Genomic DNA, 17,723 nt, shown 5'->3' on the forward strand with positions numbered 1-17,723 from the left:
CATATCTTCTGAAGCATGCTTGCAAGTTGGGGTTGCCACCTGCCCGATTTTCGACTGGTCTGGCCAGTTTTTTTGATATCGGGCCGGTTGCCGCATAAAACCAGCCGTCACTGACTGGTTTTTCGGTGAACACCAATCTTCTTTGTGTATGTGAGGTCACCAGTCTGGTAGAGTCAGACACAAAGAAGAGCTTTCTATGGGCTAAGCATGAGCGATTAACTTTCAGTGCAGCATAATACCTCAAAGCAATAACCCAAAACTTCAGTCAGCCTTAGTGCATACATTCGCTCGTATTTTTATGCCAACCAGCCTAGTAGTTGGTTAGCTCAGCGTTGTCTTTTTGTAAACATATACAGTATGTTGATTTGCCATTTTCCAGTGTAAATTCAATCTTCTGTATGTTTCAAGAACTAATCCCCATCCCCCCCCCCCCTTTCGAAGGGTCAGTTTTTTTTTTCTCCGGCAAAGGCTGCAAGTCCAGGTAGTCATCAATATCAGGAAAGACCATTTCACGATCACACATTTTGTAAATAAGCTTTTTTGCTAAGTGCAGCCACTCCAACATTTTTGACATTTTATCCTTGAATCGAAACTATGCCTCCAGTGATCTGAAAGAATAAAACGATAGATTTCACAAAAGCATCAACAGTATTGACGATACCGTTAGCTGTTGATGCCATGAGACACGGACACACTGTCTGTATCCACCCCATGGGTTGACCAACAAAATAAGTTTGAAAATCACTTACAAAATATATTTCTAGGGCTCACTGAGACTCGTACGCTGAGAATCCTACTCTGCCGACCCCACTTGTACACACACTCACCAAAGTTTAGGAAGCCAAGCGAACACAAATCAAACTAGCCTTGTAATTCAATTCAAATCTAAATCAACCTGCTAGAAATCGTGAGGCAGTTTGGTAGTGCCTTTCACAATAAAAATTACTATACAACCACTTTTCACTTTATTGTCGGTTCCTAGTTTGCATATCTGACATGAAAAAGTACCACTCGTTTACTTTTTGTGACACACAGCCCTGTAAGCAGCTTGGCAGGTATGTAGAGCATCTGTAGAGTGACACTGAGCACTTCAAGAAATTTTTGTGATGTCTTGGGATTACATGCAAGTTGAAACAGTAATGCTACAAAAAAGCAAAAGAGAGGGAGAGAGCTTCTGTGACTTGATATTAGACATGCAAGAGCAGCTGAGCCTTAGGTTGATACTTACAATGTTCTCATTTAGGAAGTAGCATGGTAAGCAAGTTGGAGGGTTCATTATTCATTCGTTTATTGAGGCTCGTAGCAAAACAACGAGCCACTCCATGTCAAAAGGGCCAGCTTGTCCAACAGCCACTTGAACCGTCTAGAGAGTAAAAAAAAAAACGTTAATTCAGCGGTGTAACCAACACCCATCAAAAAGATGCTAGACAGTTTAGAACGCTGAGAAGGAAGCATGTCTAAGATTGCTAAATAAAATACAGTGAGCTTGCCCAATCTGCCTCTTTTTGTACCGATTGGGTTGGCATGTTCTATGTCATCATATTACAGATTTAGAAGAACATTTTCTTTGTGTTTGTTGAAAATTGGATGTGAATGAAACCTCGTTCCATCCCAGAAGTCACTAAGTACAGAGTCAGTCTGTATTCTGCAGAGCTTCCTTACATAGTAAACAATGTTCGGTTGCCTTAGCACATTATGAAGGCGGTCTGCAAACTTCACAGCCTAAGTCTTTACATTCCATGTGAGCTTTACGAGGTGGCAGCACATAGATACCCAAATTTCCATAGTGTTGCTTTCTCAGGTGGTCGGTTTTGATTTGTTCAATATCAGTTGGCAGTTCAGCTGCATCAAACATCTTTTTTACCTCTTCAACCACAACAACATTCTTATGACACCTATGTTGTCCTTCTAGTTGCCTACAGACCAGTTAATCTAGCAACAACACTGAGAGTCTCTCTGCTATCTTCTAATGCGGGAGAGGTGTGTCGTACCATGCATTCCGGATTGTCACTATGCGGGCTGGCCAGGGAGGCAACAAATTTAATAGGTTTGTATATTTTAAAGTGAAGCTTGTACTGGTGTTATAACACAAAAGCTAATCTTGCACTTGCTGCACAAGAACAGTGGCTGACAGTCACGATTAAAAGCTTTTGTTTATTGAGCAAATGAGTTGTATGCACTGCAAAAAAAAGTCACAATGGTAGCACACATGTCCTGCCAGGACTGGTGCTGTTTCTTCTGACAGTGCTGCTGATGCTCACGTGCTGCTGCTTGCCTCGCACACTGTTGAAGCTGCAGTAGACACGGCAGTCTCTGTAACTATTTCTGCTGTGTCACCTGCCATGGTAACTGCAGGTGCTATCGGGCTAACTTCTGCAACAGAGATGTCGCTTGCCCCTTCAGGGCACTCGTCATCAGGGCCAATAATTCCGTAGGCATTGTCTCCGGCATCGAAGAACCAATAAGAACAGCCTGAATAATTAAACAAAGGTCTAAAAAATGCAGACAACAAAACCTAACCACAAGCGTTGCACATCAGTGACCAGGCTTAATGAATGATACTTCTAAGAGGAGTTACACAATGTGTGTGCACATTACAGTAAAGCCTCATTAGAAGAGATACTCAAGAGGCACAGGAAACATGTTTCTTGAAACCAAAAGTTTTAAAACACTCAGGAGCCAGACAAGATCACTTTAGTATGCATCATCACTAAAGTATGTTTAGATATATCTGAAGGAGCAATTGCTGAGTGTGGTTTAAACGGCCCACAAACCACCTCTCAACATTTTTTTAACATTTCAAGTAAGCATGCGCATCAAAATCAGAATGCCGTAGCGATCGATGATGCCAAATGCCACAGCGCGTAGCACTGCGGGAACACCAACAGATGAAGAAAACAAACCCGTGCGCCTCTCCGGACTTATCCTGCACCCCCCCCCCAGTTCGTCCTGACGTCACCAGGTTGTCGTTGATGTCACCAGTTTCCAGTGCGGTCGATTGGTCAAGCGAGAGTGTACGACTGCCGGGAAGGTCTGCACGCAAATACACGCACGCCCTCTTCCTCGTCGCGTTGCTCGCGATGCCATTGTGGGGCAGCCAATGGGGGCAAAGAACACAAACGACGACAGAAGGGTCTCCCTATGAGGCTCTTCAACAGGAGTCACCATACGGTTCCATTGTATTGGCGAGGTCATTAGCGGTACCCCTCGCAGGACGAACCACGTGCCAGCACGGTAGCAACAGAACTCGTTGGTGATGGCCTGTCTCGTAACATTTGTAGTCGTACTAGGCGAGGAAAAGGCCATACTGTCCACACAGCGTGTAACAGATGAAGAGTGAGATGAGCGGGGACTACTCTTCGATAATCAAACACACGTACCTCCACTATTACTGCACCGTTTCGAAAAATTCTCGTGGCTACGTGTTCGTTGCCTTATCGTGTACAACTGCAACACCGCAACTAAATTTCAACCTCGGTGGTTCAGCGGCCCCTTAAAGAAGACACGCACAGCTTTTTAGTAACTGTAGATTGTGTTAGCTTCCTTCCCAACTTCTGGAAGTGAACCACTTCACTTCGCAAGCCTGCTTATTGCTCGCCGTACCTTTGAGGTGCTCTTAGACGCTCGTCAGCTTCAACTGCGGACACTTTCTGCCATGCACTATCCACGTTGCCCTCCTTTTTTAGTTCATGCTTAAGAGGACTTGCACAATTGACATGTGTAGGATTGCGTGACATTTAAGCCCTTTGGAGCGCACAAGGTGCACGAAGTGAATGTGTCTGGGTAGTGTCCTTTCGAATTAGTGAATACATAGAAAGTCACCCTTAGTAACAAAGGTGTCTCTTGTATACAGTGTTGGTAATGTGGCAAACATAGCAAAGCCAACTAAACCATTTTAACATGTCTCTTACAACCAAGTGTCCCTTGTAAGAAGATTATACTGTACGGAATATTTTTTATCTATGGATCATCTGCATGTACATATAGTCACAAGGACATGTTGTGTGGAATGACGAACCAGGAAACAGCTCATACTTTTAGTTTTTGTCCCTAACATAAGCAGCTGATAACAATACGATAGCAAATCAGGCAATGAGGCTAGCATGGATAATCCTTCAGCTCTCAACAGTTTTTTGTGCCCACATCATTCCCTTATATGACATAAGAAAACAACTTGATTGCAGTTATGGCTGCATTATGATCTCAGTTGATTGAAACAAAACAATACATAAGGTTGTCCTGTATGTAATTTTATCAAAGTGCTTTTTAGATGTCCTGCTGGTGATGCTGGCAGCACGATGCTTCTCATGCTTCTTGGCGCGATTGCTTTCTTTTCCACTCCACTCTTTTTTTTCTGACTTTCTCCCCTTTCCCTTCCACATTGTGTAAAACAGCACACCTGAAGTATCAAATCTGTTGAATTAACCTGTGTATCAAATCTGTTAACACGTGTGCTTCTCTGTAGTCTGTGTTGTATTCTTGCGCTGTGCATGTCAATTGAAGATGACGTGGAACGTCCCTGCCTGTAGTTTAGTTGCTTGTATGTAGGTATATATATATATATATATATATATATATATATATATATATATATATATATATATATATATATATATATATATATATATATGTCTCTCATGTTGTGAAATATATGTACATTCAGGAGTGCCTGCGTGCTCTTCTGTCCTGCTCCAGTGACGAAAAGGAGAGCCTTTCTATGTACCATAATTAAACATTCAAAGGTTTTCGCTGTACCCATTACATCACTTATCATGTGGATCTGTCGCTATACACAGTAGCAGTGGTACATAATACTAGCCCATGCCAACATAACTATAGATTAGCACATACCGATATGCTGTGAAACAGCTGTTGCAAAGCCGCTGGTGCAGGCAATTTCCGCAGTACTGCAGTGGTACAGCTGAGTGCGACCTGTATAGTGATAAATGCATATGCATGTTAGCAACTCAGTAGTTGCTGACGGTTTCATAAGCTGTACACTCAACAACAAAGTAATCTAGACAACTTGCTTGGAACAAATGCACATAATTAGGACACCATTTAAACAATAACACGATTATTTGCCCCCAATCTCTCCCTCGCCAAGGGGTAATACTACTGAGACATTGGTGGAGAGCTCATATTAACACACCCCATGAAGGACAAGCTTACTTTGCGCAAAACAGCTATAACAGCGGTTAGTTTTCTTGATCATTTTACGTGCTAGCTTTGCTTTAAATGTCATGCAGTACTATAAAATATAAAGTGCAGCATTTCTAGCAGCAGAAGTCGTCGTCAGTCTCATGGTACAACTGATTTTTGCATTGTTTGTGTCAGTGAGCCGACACATACAAAGAAAACCGAATTCACACATACATATACAGTGTCAAGTGCACTTCTCCTTCTGAATACGCAGCCACCAGTTCCAATGCTGCTGAAAGGAAAGGTTATACAGAGTGCGAGACTGCATGAAACTACCACTTATGACTAAGTGTATGATCTCCTGATTGGAGAGGTAGTCACATGCTATTTATAGTCTCTTTTAGAAGCTTTACTAAAGGATGAACGAAAATGTATTCATTTGTCATGAGTTTAACACATCCACAGTTTCATTATATGACTTGTGAGAAAACATACATGTTTGCCGGGAATAGCAACCTTTTTTTCCTGCTCAAAAACCTCCCTTCGAATTAATGAAATAACTTTACAGCGTCATAATATATCGTGTTTCTCGCAACTACTTTCTCGCACTGAAAAATTACAGTGTTGATATCTGACTCATTGAGCGACAATACCGTCTAATACAAATGCTTCATGAATATGAGCACATGTCCCACACAGAGAATGGCAACCATATATACTTCTGTGAGACATGATTGCACCCTTTCGGTCAAAATGCACGTTAGAACGACCTCACCACCTCATTAACAGCAAACAGAAAACCTCAGTACAAGCCAGCAGCCAACTGCATGATCCGAAATTGAAACTGATGTCCACTTACTGGTGGCCTGTGTTGGAATCACTTCTGGCAGTTGACTGGGTGCTGAGAAAAACACGCCCTGGGATGTCCCTACAAAACATACAGGGTTATGTCAAATGATGAAAATTTATATAGGCTGGCATTGCATAATTAGGTCACAAAACAAACGAGTAAAGCAATAAACAAATGTAATGTACACAGAGCACACATCATAAGATAGGCTGTCAATTGGTAATGCATTACGCAAACAACCTAATGCATAGGAAAGACTATATGTATGCATATGAAGCTGACACACAATTTAATTGGCTCTAGGTTTTTTTGTGCAATATAACATATTCAAATTGTCAAGTCTCTGGGTTAGAGCGTAATTAGTGTAAATAACGATCGATCTAAATTTTGTACCCAGGAAAACTTTTCGTCAAGACGCACCTGTGCGTGCTTCTAATGAGTAGCGTTGTAAAATTTACGTACATGGCATTTAACATACTTGCTGAACACGGATTTTCTTTGCCTTCTGTCGTGTACAGTGAGCTACATATATCTGCCCCACCTTTTGTTTGTGCTAGTCATACATGCTGTGTCGTACTGCACCTATACGCCCGTCAGTAAACCTCACGAGACACAATTATAAAAAAAAGAAGCGCCACATTAACTTAGGAAGAGGACCTTAGTGTTGAAGCAATGGACGACAATGTTGTGGGCATCATTAAAGAGTGTGCAATAGAAGTCTGTGGTAACTGCGTTAGACAGGATACCAGTAAGCTATCGCAGGAGACGAAAGATCTGATCAAGAGACGACAATGTACGAAAGCCGCTAACCCTAGAGCTAGAATGGAACTAGCAGAACTTTTTAAGTTATTCAACAAGCGTAAGACAGCTGTCATAAGGAAGTATATGAATAGAATTGAATATTGCCTCAGGATCGGAGGAAGCCTAAAAGCAGTGAAGAAGAAATTAGGAATTGGCAAGAATCAGATGTATGCGTTAAGAGACAAAGCCGGCACTATCATTACTAATATGGATGAGATAGTTCAAGTGGCTGAGGAGCTCTATAGAGATTCATACAGTACAAGTGGCACCCACGACGATAATGGAAGAAAGAATAGTATGGAGGAATTCGAAATCGCACAGGTAACGCCGGAAGAAGTAACGAAAGCCTTGGCAGCTACGCAAAGGGAGAAGGCAGCTGGGGAGGATCAGGTAACAGCAGATTTGTTGACGGATGGTGGGCAGATTCTTCTAGAGAAACAGGCCACACTGTTTACCCAATGCCTCATGACGTCGAGCGTACCAGAATCTTGAAAAAACGCTAACATAATCCTAATCCCTAGGAAAGGGCATGCCAAAGACTTGAAAAATTATAGACCGACGAGTTTACTGTCGTTGCCTACAAAGTATTTGCTAAGGTAATGGCCAATAGAATCAGGAACACCTTAGACTTCCGTCAACCAAAGGACCAGGCAGGATTCCGTAAAGGCTACTCAACACTAGACCATATTCACACTATCATTCAGGTGATAGAAAAATGTGCGGAATATAACCAATATTTATATATAGCTTTGATTGATTACGAGAAAGCGTTTGATTCAGTCGGGAGCTCAGCAGTCATGGAGGCATTCCGGAATCAGGGTGTAGACGAGCCGTAGGTAAAAATACTGAAAGATATCTATAGCGGCTCCACAGCCGCCATAGCCCTCCATAATGAAAACAACGAAAATTGCAATAAAGAAAGACGGCAGGGAGATACGATCTCTCCAATGCTATTCACAGCGTGTTTATAGGAGGTATTCAGGGATCTCGATTGGGAAGAATTGGGGATAAAATTTAATGGAGAATACCTTAGTAACTTGCGATTCGCTAATGATATTGCCTTCCTTAGCAACACAGGGGACGGATTGCAATGCATGCTCACTGACCTGGAGAAGCAAAGCCGAAGGGTGCGCCTAAAAATTAATCTGCAGAAAACTAAAGTAATGTTTAACAGTCTCGGAAGAGAACAGTGGTTTACGATAGGTAGTTAGGCACTGCAAGTGGTAAGGGAATACATCTACTTAGGACAGGCAGTGACTGCGGATCCGGATCTAGAGGTTGAAATAATCAGAAGAATGGGCTTGATTGCGTTGGGCAGGCACTCTCAGATTGTGAACAGCAGGTTGTCATTATCTCTCAAGAGAAAAGTTTTTAACAGCTGTGGCTTACTAGTACTCACGCACGGGGTAGAATCCTGGAGGCTTACGAAAAGGGTTATACTTAAATTGAGGATGATGCAACGAGCTTTGGAAAGAAGAATGATAGGTGCTACGTTAAGGGATAAGAAAAGAGCAGATTAGGTTAGGGAACGAACGCGAGTTAATATCTTAGTTGAAATCATGAAAATGAAAGGGGCATGGGCAGGACACGTAATGAGGAGGGAAGATAACCGATGGTCATTAAGAGTTAGGGAATGGATTTTATTTATTTATTCCAAAATACTGCAGGCCAATGTGGTGGCCCAGCAGGTGTGGGTTACATCAAACATGAATGTACGAAGCAACAGACCACAAAAAGCAAGCAAGAAAGAAAAAAAGAAAAAAAAAGAAAAATAAAGCTTATGAGAGAAGTTAACACTCCAACTCAGCGAGAAAATTGTTGTAACCAAAAATATCAGACGGCAAAGAATTCCATTCTTCCACAGTTCTTGGAAAATAACTGAATTTGAAAGATTTTATTCAGGCAAAAATTGGGGTTAGTGCAAATTCATGGCCATGGCGTGTGCGTCGTGTTGTTAGGGCTTTTATACTGTCAGGCAGATCTATTTTTATGTTACCAAACATACAATTATAAAGAAATGAAAGGCGACTAAATTTTCTGCGGGCTTCTAGAGTAGAAATACAGTTTAATTGCATTAGGTTGGATGGGAAATCAAGTCTACGATATTTTTGAAATATAAACCTTACAGCCTTTCTGTTAATACGTTAAAGTTGCATGATATCTTTCTTTAAATAGGGATCCTAAATGATAGAAGCATACTCAAACTTAGGACGAACACACGTATTATAAGCTAAAAGCTTTGTTTGCGAGGGTGCGAATTTCAGCTTTATTTTAAGGAACCATAACTTACGTAGAGCTGATGTTCAGATATCAGAAATGTGGGTTGACCAAGTAAAGTTGCCTGTGAGGGTGACACCTAAGTACTTATATTTGCCTAGAATTGAGATACTATTGTTTCTAAGGGTATAACAGAACTGGCTCGGATTTAGTTTCCTGGTGATACGAAGTAGTACTGTTTTCTGAGTATTTAGTTCCATGCCCCATTTTTGACACCAGTCGTCAATAACATTCAGTGCATGTTGCAATTCAATGTGATCTCTGGGTGATACAATTTGTTTAAAAATGATACAATCATCCGCGAACAAACGTACACACACATTTTCGGGAATAACATCAAGCAAGTCATTAACATAAATTAAAAACAATTGATTCCGAGGGAAGGGAAGCGTAGCAGAGGGCTTCAGAAAGTTAGGGGGGCGGATGAGATTAAGAAGTTTGCAGGGGCAACATGGCCATAATTAGTACATGACCGGGGTAGTTCGAGAAGTATGGGATAGGCCTTTGCCCTGCAGTGGGGGTAACCAGGCTGATGATGATGATGAGGACTCTCCAATTCATGCATGTTGTACTGGGCCTAACCTAACCGAGCATGGGCTGTTGCTTTTTAGAGTGAACACAGGCACCATGCCCATTGCAAGTATGTCTGATGTCACTAAGCAAATATGCAATTTCATTATACCAATATTTTTTTATCACATGGGTATATCTGTTGAGAAGCAAGACAAAAAGCAGTCAGTTCTCACAATTAATCAGCTTTTTTTAAACACGTTTCTAACTTTTCATTGACACTGCTATGTGTTTGTCTCCAGAGAGCATACTTGATTTTACTTTCCAATCGGAGACATTAAATAAATATACGATGTTAAGATGACAGCCTAGAGCACGCGAGAATTTTCACCTCGGTGTAACACACTGTATCTTGATTTTGTTGATATTTGATCAAATGGTACACCCAATATACCCACATACTAGTTTTCTTGTCTAAATTGCTTGCCAATGTATATTGACACGTGTATTTATATTTATAGGGCGACCAGGTTTCGCCACCTAACAAATCTTATCGCACAGCGCGGGACGCGCTTGCATGTATCCGAAGTTTCTGGAAAGTTATCGATGCTTCTATCCGCAGTCTGTTGTCGCCGAACCTTGTGTTATCTGATTTATTCGCCTGACGCGAATGATGTAGAACTTTATGGAAGGCCCGCGGGGCCCAACGATTAGTCTGGAACATTCGACGATTGTGTATAAAAGCCGACGCGCTTGAACCACTGATCAGATTTCCGATGATCGCCGACCATGTTCACCGCTATCGTTGTGCTATAAGTGTAGCCTGTTTTGTGGGCACAGGTTCGCCCAATAAAAGTTAGTTTTGTCTATCACGGTATTGCTACTGTGTTCTTAACGTCAGCACCACGTGACAATATAGATTTTTTGGCATTCGCTCCTCTGCACTACCTGAAGTCACGCTGCACTGGCTCTTTCACATCCTCGTATCCTTGCAGCTGCCTTCTTGCGTTATATAAAGCGGGTGCCTGAAAAAGATCGAGTGCGAAAGTCAACACAGGGGCATGGTGTCAAACAGCATCAAGATAGTCAAGGTCATGGCAATAAAAGAAAGTTTTAGCTCTTCCTCGTCCTAGCAAATTCATGCAAAACATCCAAATGACTGCAACCGTCAATGGCCAAACTAACTTTACTTTTTTGATTTAAACAAAAAAAACAAATAACCAACAGTTCATCCTTGTTTGTCACCAATGTTAGAATACTCCTGCTAACAAATAGAATATTGGTCATTGTCAGACGTCATAGGTCTGTCATAAGTGTCATCATCATCATCATCATCATCAGCCTGGTTATGCCCACTGCAGGGCAAAGGTCTCTCCCATATTTCTCCAACAACCCCGGTCATGTACTAATCGTGGCCATGCCATCCCTGCAAAGTTCTTAATCTCATCCGCCCACCTAACTTTGTGCCGCCCCCTGCTACGCTTCCCTTCCCTTGGAATCCAGTCCGTAACCCTTAATGACCATCGGTTCTCTTCCCTCCTCATTACGTGTCCTGCCCATGCCCAATTCTTCTTCTTGATTTCAACTACGATGTCATTAACTCGCGTTTGTTCCCTCACCCAATCTGCTCTTTTCTTATCCCGTAACGTTACACCTATCATTCTTGTTTCCATAGCTGGTTGCGTCGTCCTCAATTTGAGTAGAACCCTTTTCGTAAGCCTCCAGGTTTCTGCCCAGTAGGTGAGTACTGGTAAGACACAGCTATTATAGATTTTTCTCTTGAGGGATAATGGCAACCTGCTGTTCATGATCTGAGAATGCCTGCCAAACGCACCCCAGCCACCTCTTATTCTTCTGATTATTTCCGTCTCATAATTCGGATCCGCGGTCACTACCAGCCCTAAGTACATGTATTCCCTTAACACTTCCAGTGCCACGCTGCCTATCGTGAACTGCTGTTCTCTTCCGATTCTGTTAAACATTATTTTAGTTTTCTGCAGATTCATTTTTAGACCCATTCTTCTGCTTTACCTCTCTAGGTCATTGAGCATGTATTGCAATTGGTCCCCTGAGTTACTAAGCAAGGCAATATCATCAGCGAATCGCAAGTTACTAAGGTATTCTCCATTAACTTTTATCCCAATTCTTCCCAATCCCGGTCTCTGAATACTTCCTGTAAACACGCTGTGAATAACACTGGAGAGATCGTATCTCCCTGCCTGACGCCTTTCTTTAATGGGATTTTGTTGCTTTCTTTATGGAGGACTATGGTGGCTGTGGAGCGGCTATAGATATCTTTCAGTATTTTTACATACGCCTCATCTACACCCTGGTTCCGTGATGCCTCCACGACTGCTGAGGTTTCGACAGAATCAAACGCTTTCTCGTAATCAATGAAAGCTATATATAAGGGCTGTTTATATTCCGCACATTTCTCTATCACCTGATTAATAGTGTGAATATGATCTATTGTTGTGTAGCCTTTACGGAATCCTGCCTGGCCCTTTGCTTGACAGAAGTCTAAGGTGCTCCTGATTCCATTTGCGATTACCTTAGTAAATAGTTTGTAGGCAACGGACAGTAGGCTGATCGGTCTATAATTTTTCAAGTCTTCGGCGTCCCCTTTCTTATGGATTAGGATTATGTTAGCGTTTTTCCAAGATTCCAGTACGCTCGACGTCATGAGGCATTGCGTATACAGGGTGGCCAGTTTCTCTAGAACAATCTGCCCACTATCCTTCAACAAATCTGCTGTTACCTGATCCTTCCCAGCTGCCTTCCCCCTTTGCATATCTCCCAAGGCTCTCTTTACTTCTTCCGGCGTTACCTGTGGATTTCGAATTCCTCGAGACAATTTTCTCTTCCATTATCGTCGTGGGTGCCACTGGTACTGTATAAATCTCTATAGAACTCCTCAGCTACTTGAACTACCTCATCCATATTAGTAATGATATTGCCGGCTTTGTCTCTTAACGCATACATCTGATTCTTGCCAATTCCTAGTTTCTTCTTCACTGCTTTTAGGCTTCCTACGTTCCTGAGAGTGTGGTCAATTCTATCCACATTACACTTCCTTATGTCAACTGTCTTACGCTTCTTGATTAACTTCGAAAGTTCTGCCAGTTCTATTCTAGCTGTAGGGCTAGAGGCTTTCATACATTGGAGTTTCTTGATCAGATCTTTCGTCTCCTGCGATAGTTTACTGGTATCCTGCCTAACGGAGTTCCCACCGACTTCCATTGCACACTCCTTAATGATGCCTACAAGATTGTGGATCATTGCTTCAACACTAAGGTCCTCTTCCCGAGTTGAAGCGGAATACCTGTTCTGTAGCTTGATCTGGAATTCCACTATTTTCCCTCTTACCGCTAACTCATTGATCGGCTTCTTATGTACCCGTTTATTCCGTTCCCTCCTAAGTGTGGTGTATCGCAAACACCACTTGTGGCAAATACTATGCACGTGCCCAGTGTGCCCCCCACACCATCCCTGGTTGTGCCACTGCTCAAGCCAGAATTTAAGGATCATAGCTGAAATATGATGCTCAGTAGGGATGAAAAAATTGCCCTCCAGTTCAATGGATATGACTGGATGTGCCTATAAGAAAGGGCAACAAGGCTTGTTACGGCAAGCATACCCACATTTCAATACTAACAAGAAAGTTCCCTGCGGCGTAAATCTAAGCTTTCTAAAAGGCATGAACTTATTTTCATTTATGAGGTGCGCAATGGAGTTTATTTTTGACAGGCGGGACTACTGCTGCAGCTTCAAATCTAGCATTTTAGATTCTTGAAGGCATGTAAATGATGCAGTTAAACCGCAGTTATTAGTTCATTAGACCAACTCTTTGTTTTGTGTACGACAGACGACTGGTAACACGGAATTAAAGAAACGTTTTACTTTGATACTTCATTTCTCTATTAAAATATTAACGCCATAAACGCATTTGATCTGCAATGCAGTAGCAAGATGCACGCATTTCACTTCTAACCCCCCGAGCAATGGTGGATTAGGTGTTCATATGACATAACTCAAGAACGCCAACTCATATTAGCAAATGCACAGGCATGTCCAAACAATAGGCGTCTGCAAAGCGCCCCTGCAAGTGTAATTCCACACACAAGCCGCTATATTTGATGCCGAAGCATAACTCGCTGCTTGACAATTCAACGAGTTCGTAGACATAAGCATCCTTCCAGTTTCGCAACCTGCTCGAAAACCGCAACAGGAGACATAAAACCAGACCTATAATCACACCACTTCAATACATGAGCAAAGACAGTTAAGTCTTAGGGATAAACACCGCGAGAGCGATTTAGTGCGCGACGGCGACGAGCGATGGCTTCGAGCGACAAAACGGGCCGTCGCTTGAACAGATGGCTCGCTTCTGGTATTCTAGAAATCGTAGCTCGTCTACCGGAAGTGCTATGAGCGACTAGCCAATACCGCGAAACCGGAACTGGATGAACAGCGCTCAAATATTACCGATTGTCGCGCGGAACGAGCAAATGATTGAATTTTTATACGTGCAAGGTTAAGAACCGGTTGCGAGACCTCCAGAAATATTTTATGCTACTTTTTATAGTAAAATACATGAACTTAAATTACTAAAGCGCGCGTCACGCGTGATTGCAGCCCTCAAAGTGGCAACACCGGGGAGGCGTCGTTCAATATCGTCGCTCGCACGACTTGTAGGCGACGAGCGAACGCGACAGCCATCTCCCTCGCGTCGCTTGTAGCTGTCGCGCGCAAGGTCTCTTATATGGGGTTTATACTTTATTCAGCATAAAACATGGATTGCTCATGCGTTTTCAGTAAGTTCAAGATAAAGCGCCTAATTGATCTCTTGCAGCATGCAGCTGAATGCCTGCGGCAATGTTTCTAACTAGCACTGGTGGTTCACGTAACTTCAGTGGTCGCAGATTCCCCCTGGGTTAGACACCGTCAAGCGCGCGGCTTATTTATAACAAAAAGCATGCCGTCATCAAAACGACGCCTTTTGTTATGCGACTCCTTATTTCAACAGCGCCCCTGAACAGCGTCCCCAACTGAATAAATTCAAACGCACAAAACGCACGCTAATCACGCTCCGCATAGGCTCGGAATCATGGGCTGGTCAGCAAACCATTCTAAGCGTCCTCTCGCCTGGCGTCTTATTGAACATACCATAGTTCTGGCAGCGTTTGCGATTTTGAAAGCTCTTACGGATACCGGCAAAGTGATAAAATCACACGCAGTTATCGCGATGACTGACTTTTTCGATTAACATCGAGAGACAGCGTGCTTGCCTAGTCCGTTGTCAATCGCGTCGGCTAAGAGCCGCGGCGACTTCCTAGCGATAGCATGTCATATACGGAGAATGTGCACCTAAGTTAGAATTCACTTACCGTGGAGGATTTCTCGTTATATCCAAGGAATGACGAACGACTGTCGTGTTTTCACGGCGACGAGAGATGGCTGACACACGATCTCACTTCGATGGCCTTCGTTGCTGCTCGCTGTACGGATCCTCTTTCCCCGGTGCTGTGTTGCTCCGCGAAGTTGAGCGCACGCGCGCGGTAGAGGAACTCCGAGCGAAAAAGTAGAGCGCTCGCTATGCCTTCCTTTGAACTGCGGTGGCCTGTTCTCTTAGAAGCAAAACGATGTGTTCTTTGCTCAGCGTGAATGAGTAATACATTGCAATGTTCGGGGCCAGCCACATACAGTTGAAGCAGAAGATTACGCTACGTTTTGTTCTCTATTGCAGCAAGAGTATAACGGGCATTCTACTCTCTTTCTGAAGGGTAGAGTGAAAAGTACATTTCACTCTCTCCTTGGTGACAGACCGAACATTACATTTCACTCCACTCGACATTTCGCTAGATTAAAACAACGCTTTGACGTGTAAATCAGCTGCTTCACTCCTGCGATACCCTTCCTAGTTTTTAGAGTGAAGGTAATGCGTGGGGAAACCGAAGTAGTGCTCACAAACTTCAGCAAGGGACGATGACACATTGAAAAAGGCGCAGCAGTTGCTTACCTCGACGAGATTGCGGAATTCGGCGAATGCTTTGCATTACAACAGAGAGAGCAAGACGCTTCTGAACAGCTACCTGTTCTTGACGTAGCGCGACCTGCTGCACCAGTTTGGCAATTGCGTCTCGTAGACACCCAGGGTCAGTGAGATTCCACTGACGAAGCACCGGATTATCGCGGAGGAGACAGCCAGACGGACTGACAATATCCCTACTGTGTAGCACCTAAAGAACCCGAAGCTACTCATGACCACCTGAAGAAAATGCTCGCCGACAAAGTAATCCAACCATCAAAAGCTCTGCTGGAATCGCCGCTAGTGATGACGAAAAAGAAAGACGACAGTCAACGTTTTTGTGTCGACTATCGTAAGCTAAACTGGGTGGCAGTGAAAGACGTATACATATTACCGCATATCGACGGTTCTCTCGACGGGCTGAGGCATGCCCGCTACTTCTCGTTGATGGACCGAAAAAGTGGTTATTGGCAAACCGAAGTCGACGACAAAGACATCTAAAAGGCTGCTTTCGCAACGTCTGACGGGCTTTAGGAAGTCAAGGAGCTGCCTTTCGCTTTATACTCGGCTCCAGCAGCTTTTCATGGACACATGCATATGGTTCTGTAAGGCCTGAAGTGGCACACATGTCTTGTATACCTCGACAACGCCACAGTTTTTTTCGCAAACGTTTGAGAAACACCTGAGACGGCTGCTGGAGGTTCTACAAACAATATGGTTCGCCATATTGGCCTAACACTGAAAGAAGAAAAGTGTCAGTTTCGTTTCCAAGACGTCCAGTTTCTTGGTTGTATTGTGAGTCATCAAAGCGTCCGCCCTGACCCCGACAAGATCACGGCCGTCACAATGTTTCCAGCGCCAATGGACAACATGACAATCAGACGTTTCATAGGTTTCTGCGCATATAACGAAAGATTTATTGCCCATATTTCTCATATAGCTTCACCGGAAACACGCCTTACAAGTAAAGAGATTGCCTTCGTATTGGGCGAAGAAGAAGAAGCAGCGTTTAAAAATATCCGACAGCGCCTGCAAACACCTCCTGTACCGGCTCACTTTCACGAGCACTCTGCTGCCATGATGCACACGGGCGCTAGCGAAGTAGTTCGAGTCGCTGTGATCTTGAAGTGGCAAGACTCAGCGGAGCAAGTCATTGCATACGCAAGCCGGACGCTCTCACGTGCTGAGTCTAATCAGTCAACCACAGAAAAGGAATGCCTGGCGGTGGTATGGGCAGTTATGAACTTTCGCACATATCTCTATGGCCGTTTCTTAAGTGTCGTAAGCGGTCATCACACACTTTGCTTGCTGACGAACTTGAAGGATCCGTCTGGTCGACTAGCGCGTTGGAGTCTCAGGCTTCAAGAATTCGACATGAAGGTGATGTGCAAGTCCGAACGACAGCGCTCCGTGCGCACTTCCTTTCAAGGGCAACGATTGAGCAAGAAGTCACAGAAGATGACGAAGAGATGGCTTTTATAGGGGTTGTGACAAGGTCACCATTGCTCGTAAGCAGTGGGAAGCTGGTGAACTGATTCTGCTAAATTATTTTTAGAAGTCCGAATTAGAAGTGCGCCCAAAATATTTGCAAATGGTTGACATCATTCTGCTTCCATAATGTCTTCTACAAACATAACTTTTCTGCAAGCGGAAGGAGCCACCTACTTATCGTCCCAACGTCTATCCGTCATGAGGTCTTGCAAGCCTGCAGCAATGAACCAACATCGGGCCGCCTCGGCTGCATGCGAACACTGGTCCGAGTCAGAGAAGTATTACTGGCCAAGGATTCCCGCATTTATTAAACATAGAGAGCGCACGTACCTCAATTGTCAACGACACAAACCACCACATATGAAACCAGCTAACTACTACAACCAGTCGAAGTGCCCAAGATCCCATTTGCCCAAATTGCCATGGATCTTCTCGGACCATTCCCGATTCCCCATACTGGCTATAAGTGGGTAATAGTTGCTGCCAAACAACCTAACAGGCTATGCAGAAACCAAGGTCTTTCCAAGCAGCACCGCATTCAAAGCAGCGTGCTTCTTTATTGCAAAGGTGGTTCTTAGGCACGGTACACCAGCGGTGATAAGGATGGACTGAGGAACTGCCTTT

General features: G+C 43.5%; 1 protein-coding gene and 1 long non-coding RNA gene across 8 annotated transcripts in view; one reads left to right on the forward strand and one right to left on the reverse strand.

Annotated features, from left to right (window-relative positions):
- Positions 1-17,723, forward strand: part of LOC135910455 (uncharacterized transporter YutK-like) — a 365,908-nt gene that overhangs the window by 276,249 nt on the left and 71,936 nt on the right. The window lies entirely within an intron of this gene.
- Positions 479-15,081, reverse strand: LOC135910442 (uncharacterized). The gene is made up of 6 exons (XR_010567069.1): positions 14,968-15,081; positions 10,529-10,605; positions 6,002-6,070; positions 4,852-4,932; positions 1,229-1,363; positions 479-608 (listed from the first exon to the last, which is right to left on the reverse strand). It is a non-coding gene; the product is annotated as an uncharacterized lncRNA (long non-coding RNA).

This window comes from Dermacentor albipictus, chromosome 8 (assembly GCF_038994185.2).
Source record: "Dermacentor albipictus isolate Rhodes 1998 colony chromosome 8, USDA_Dalb.pri_finalv2, whole genome shotgun sequence".
NCBI classification, from domain to species: Eukaryota; Metazoa; Arthropoda; class Arachnida; order Ixodida; family Ixodidae; genus Dermacentor; species Dermacentor albipictus.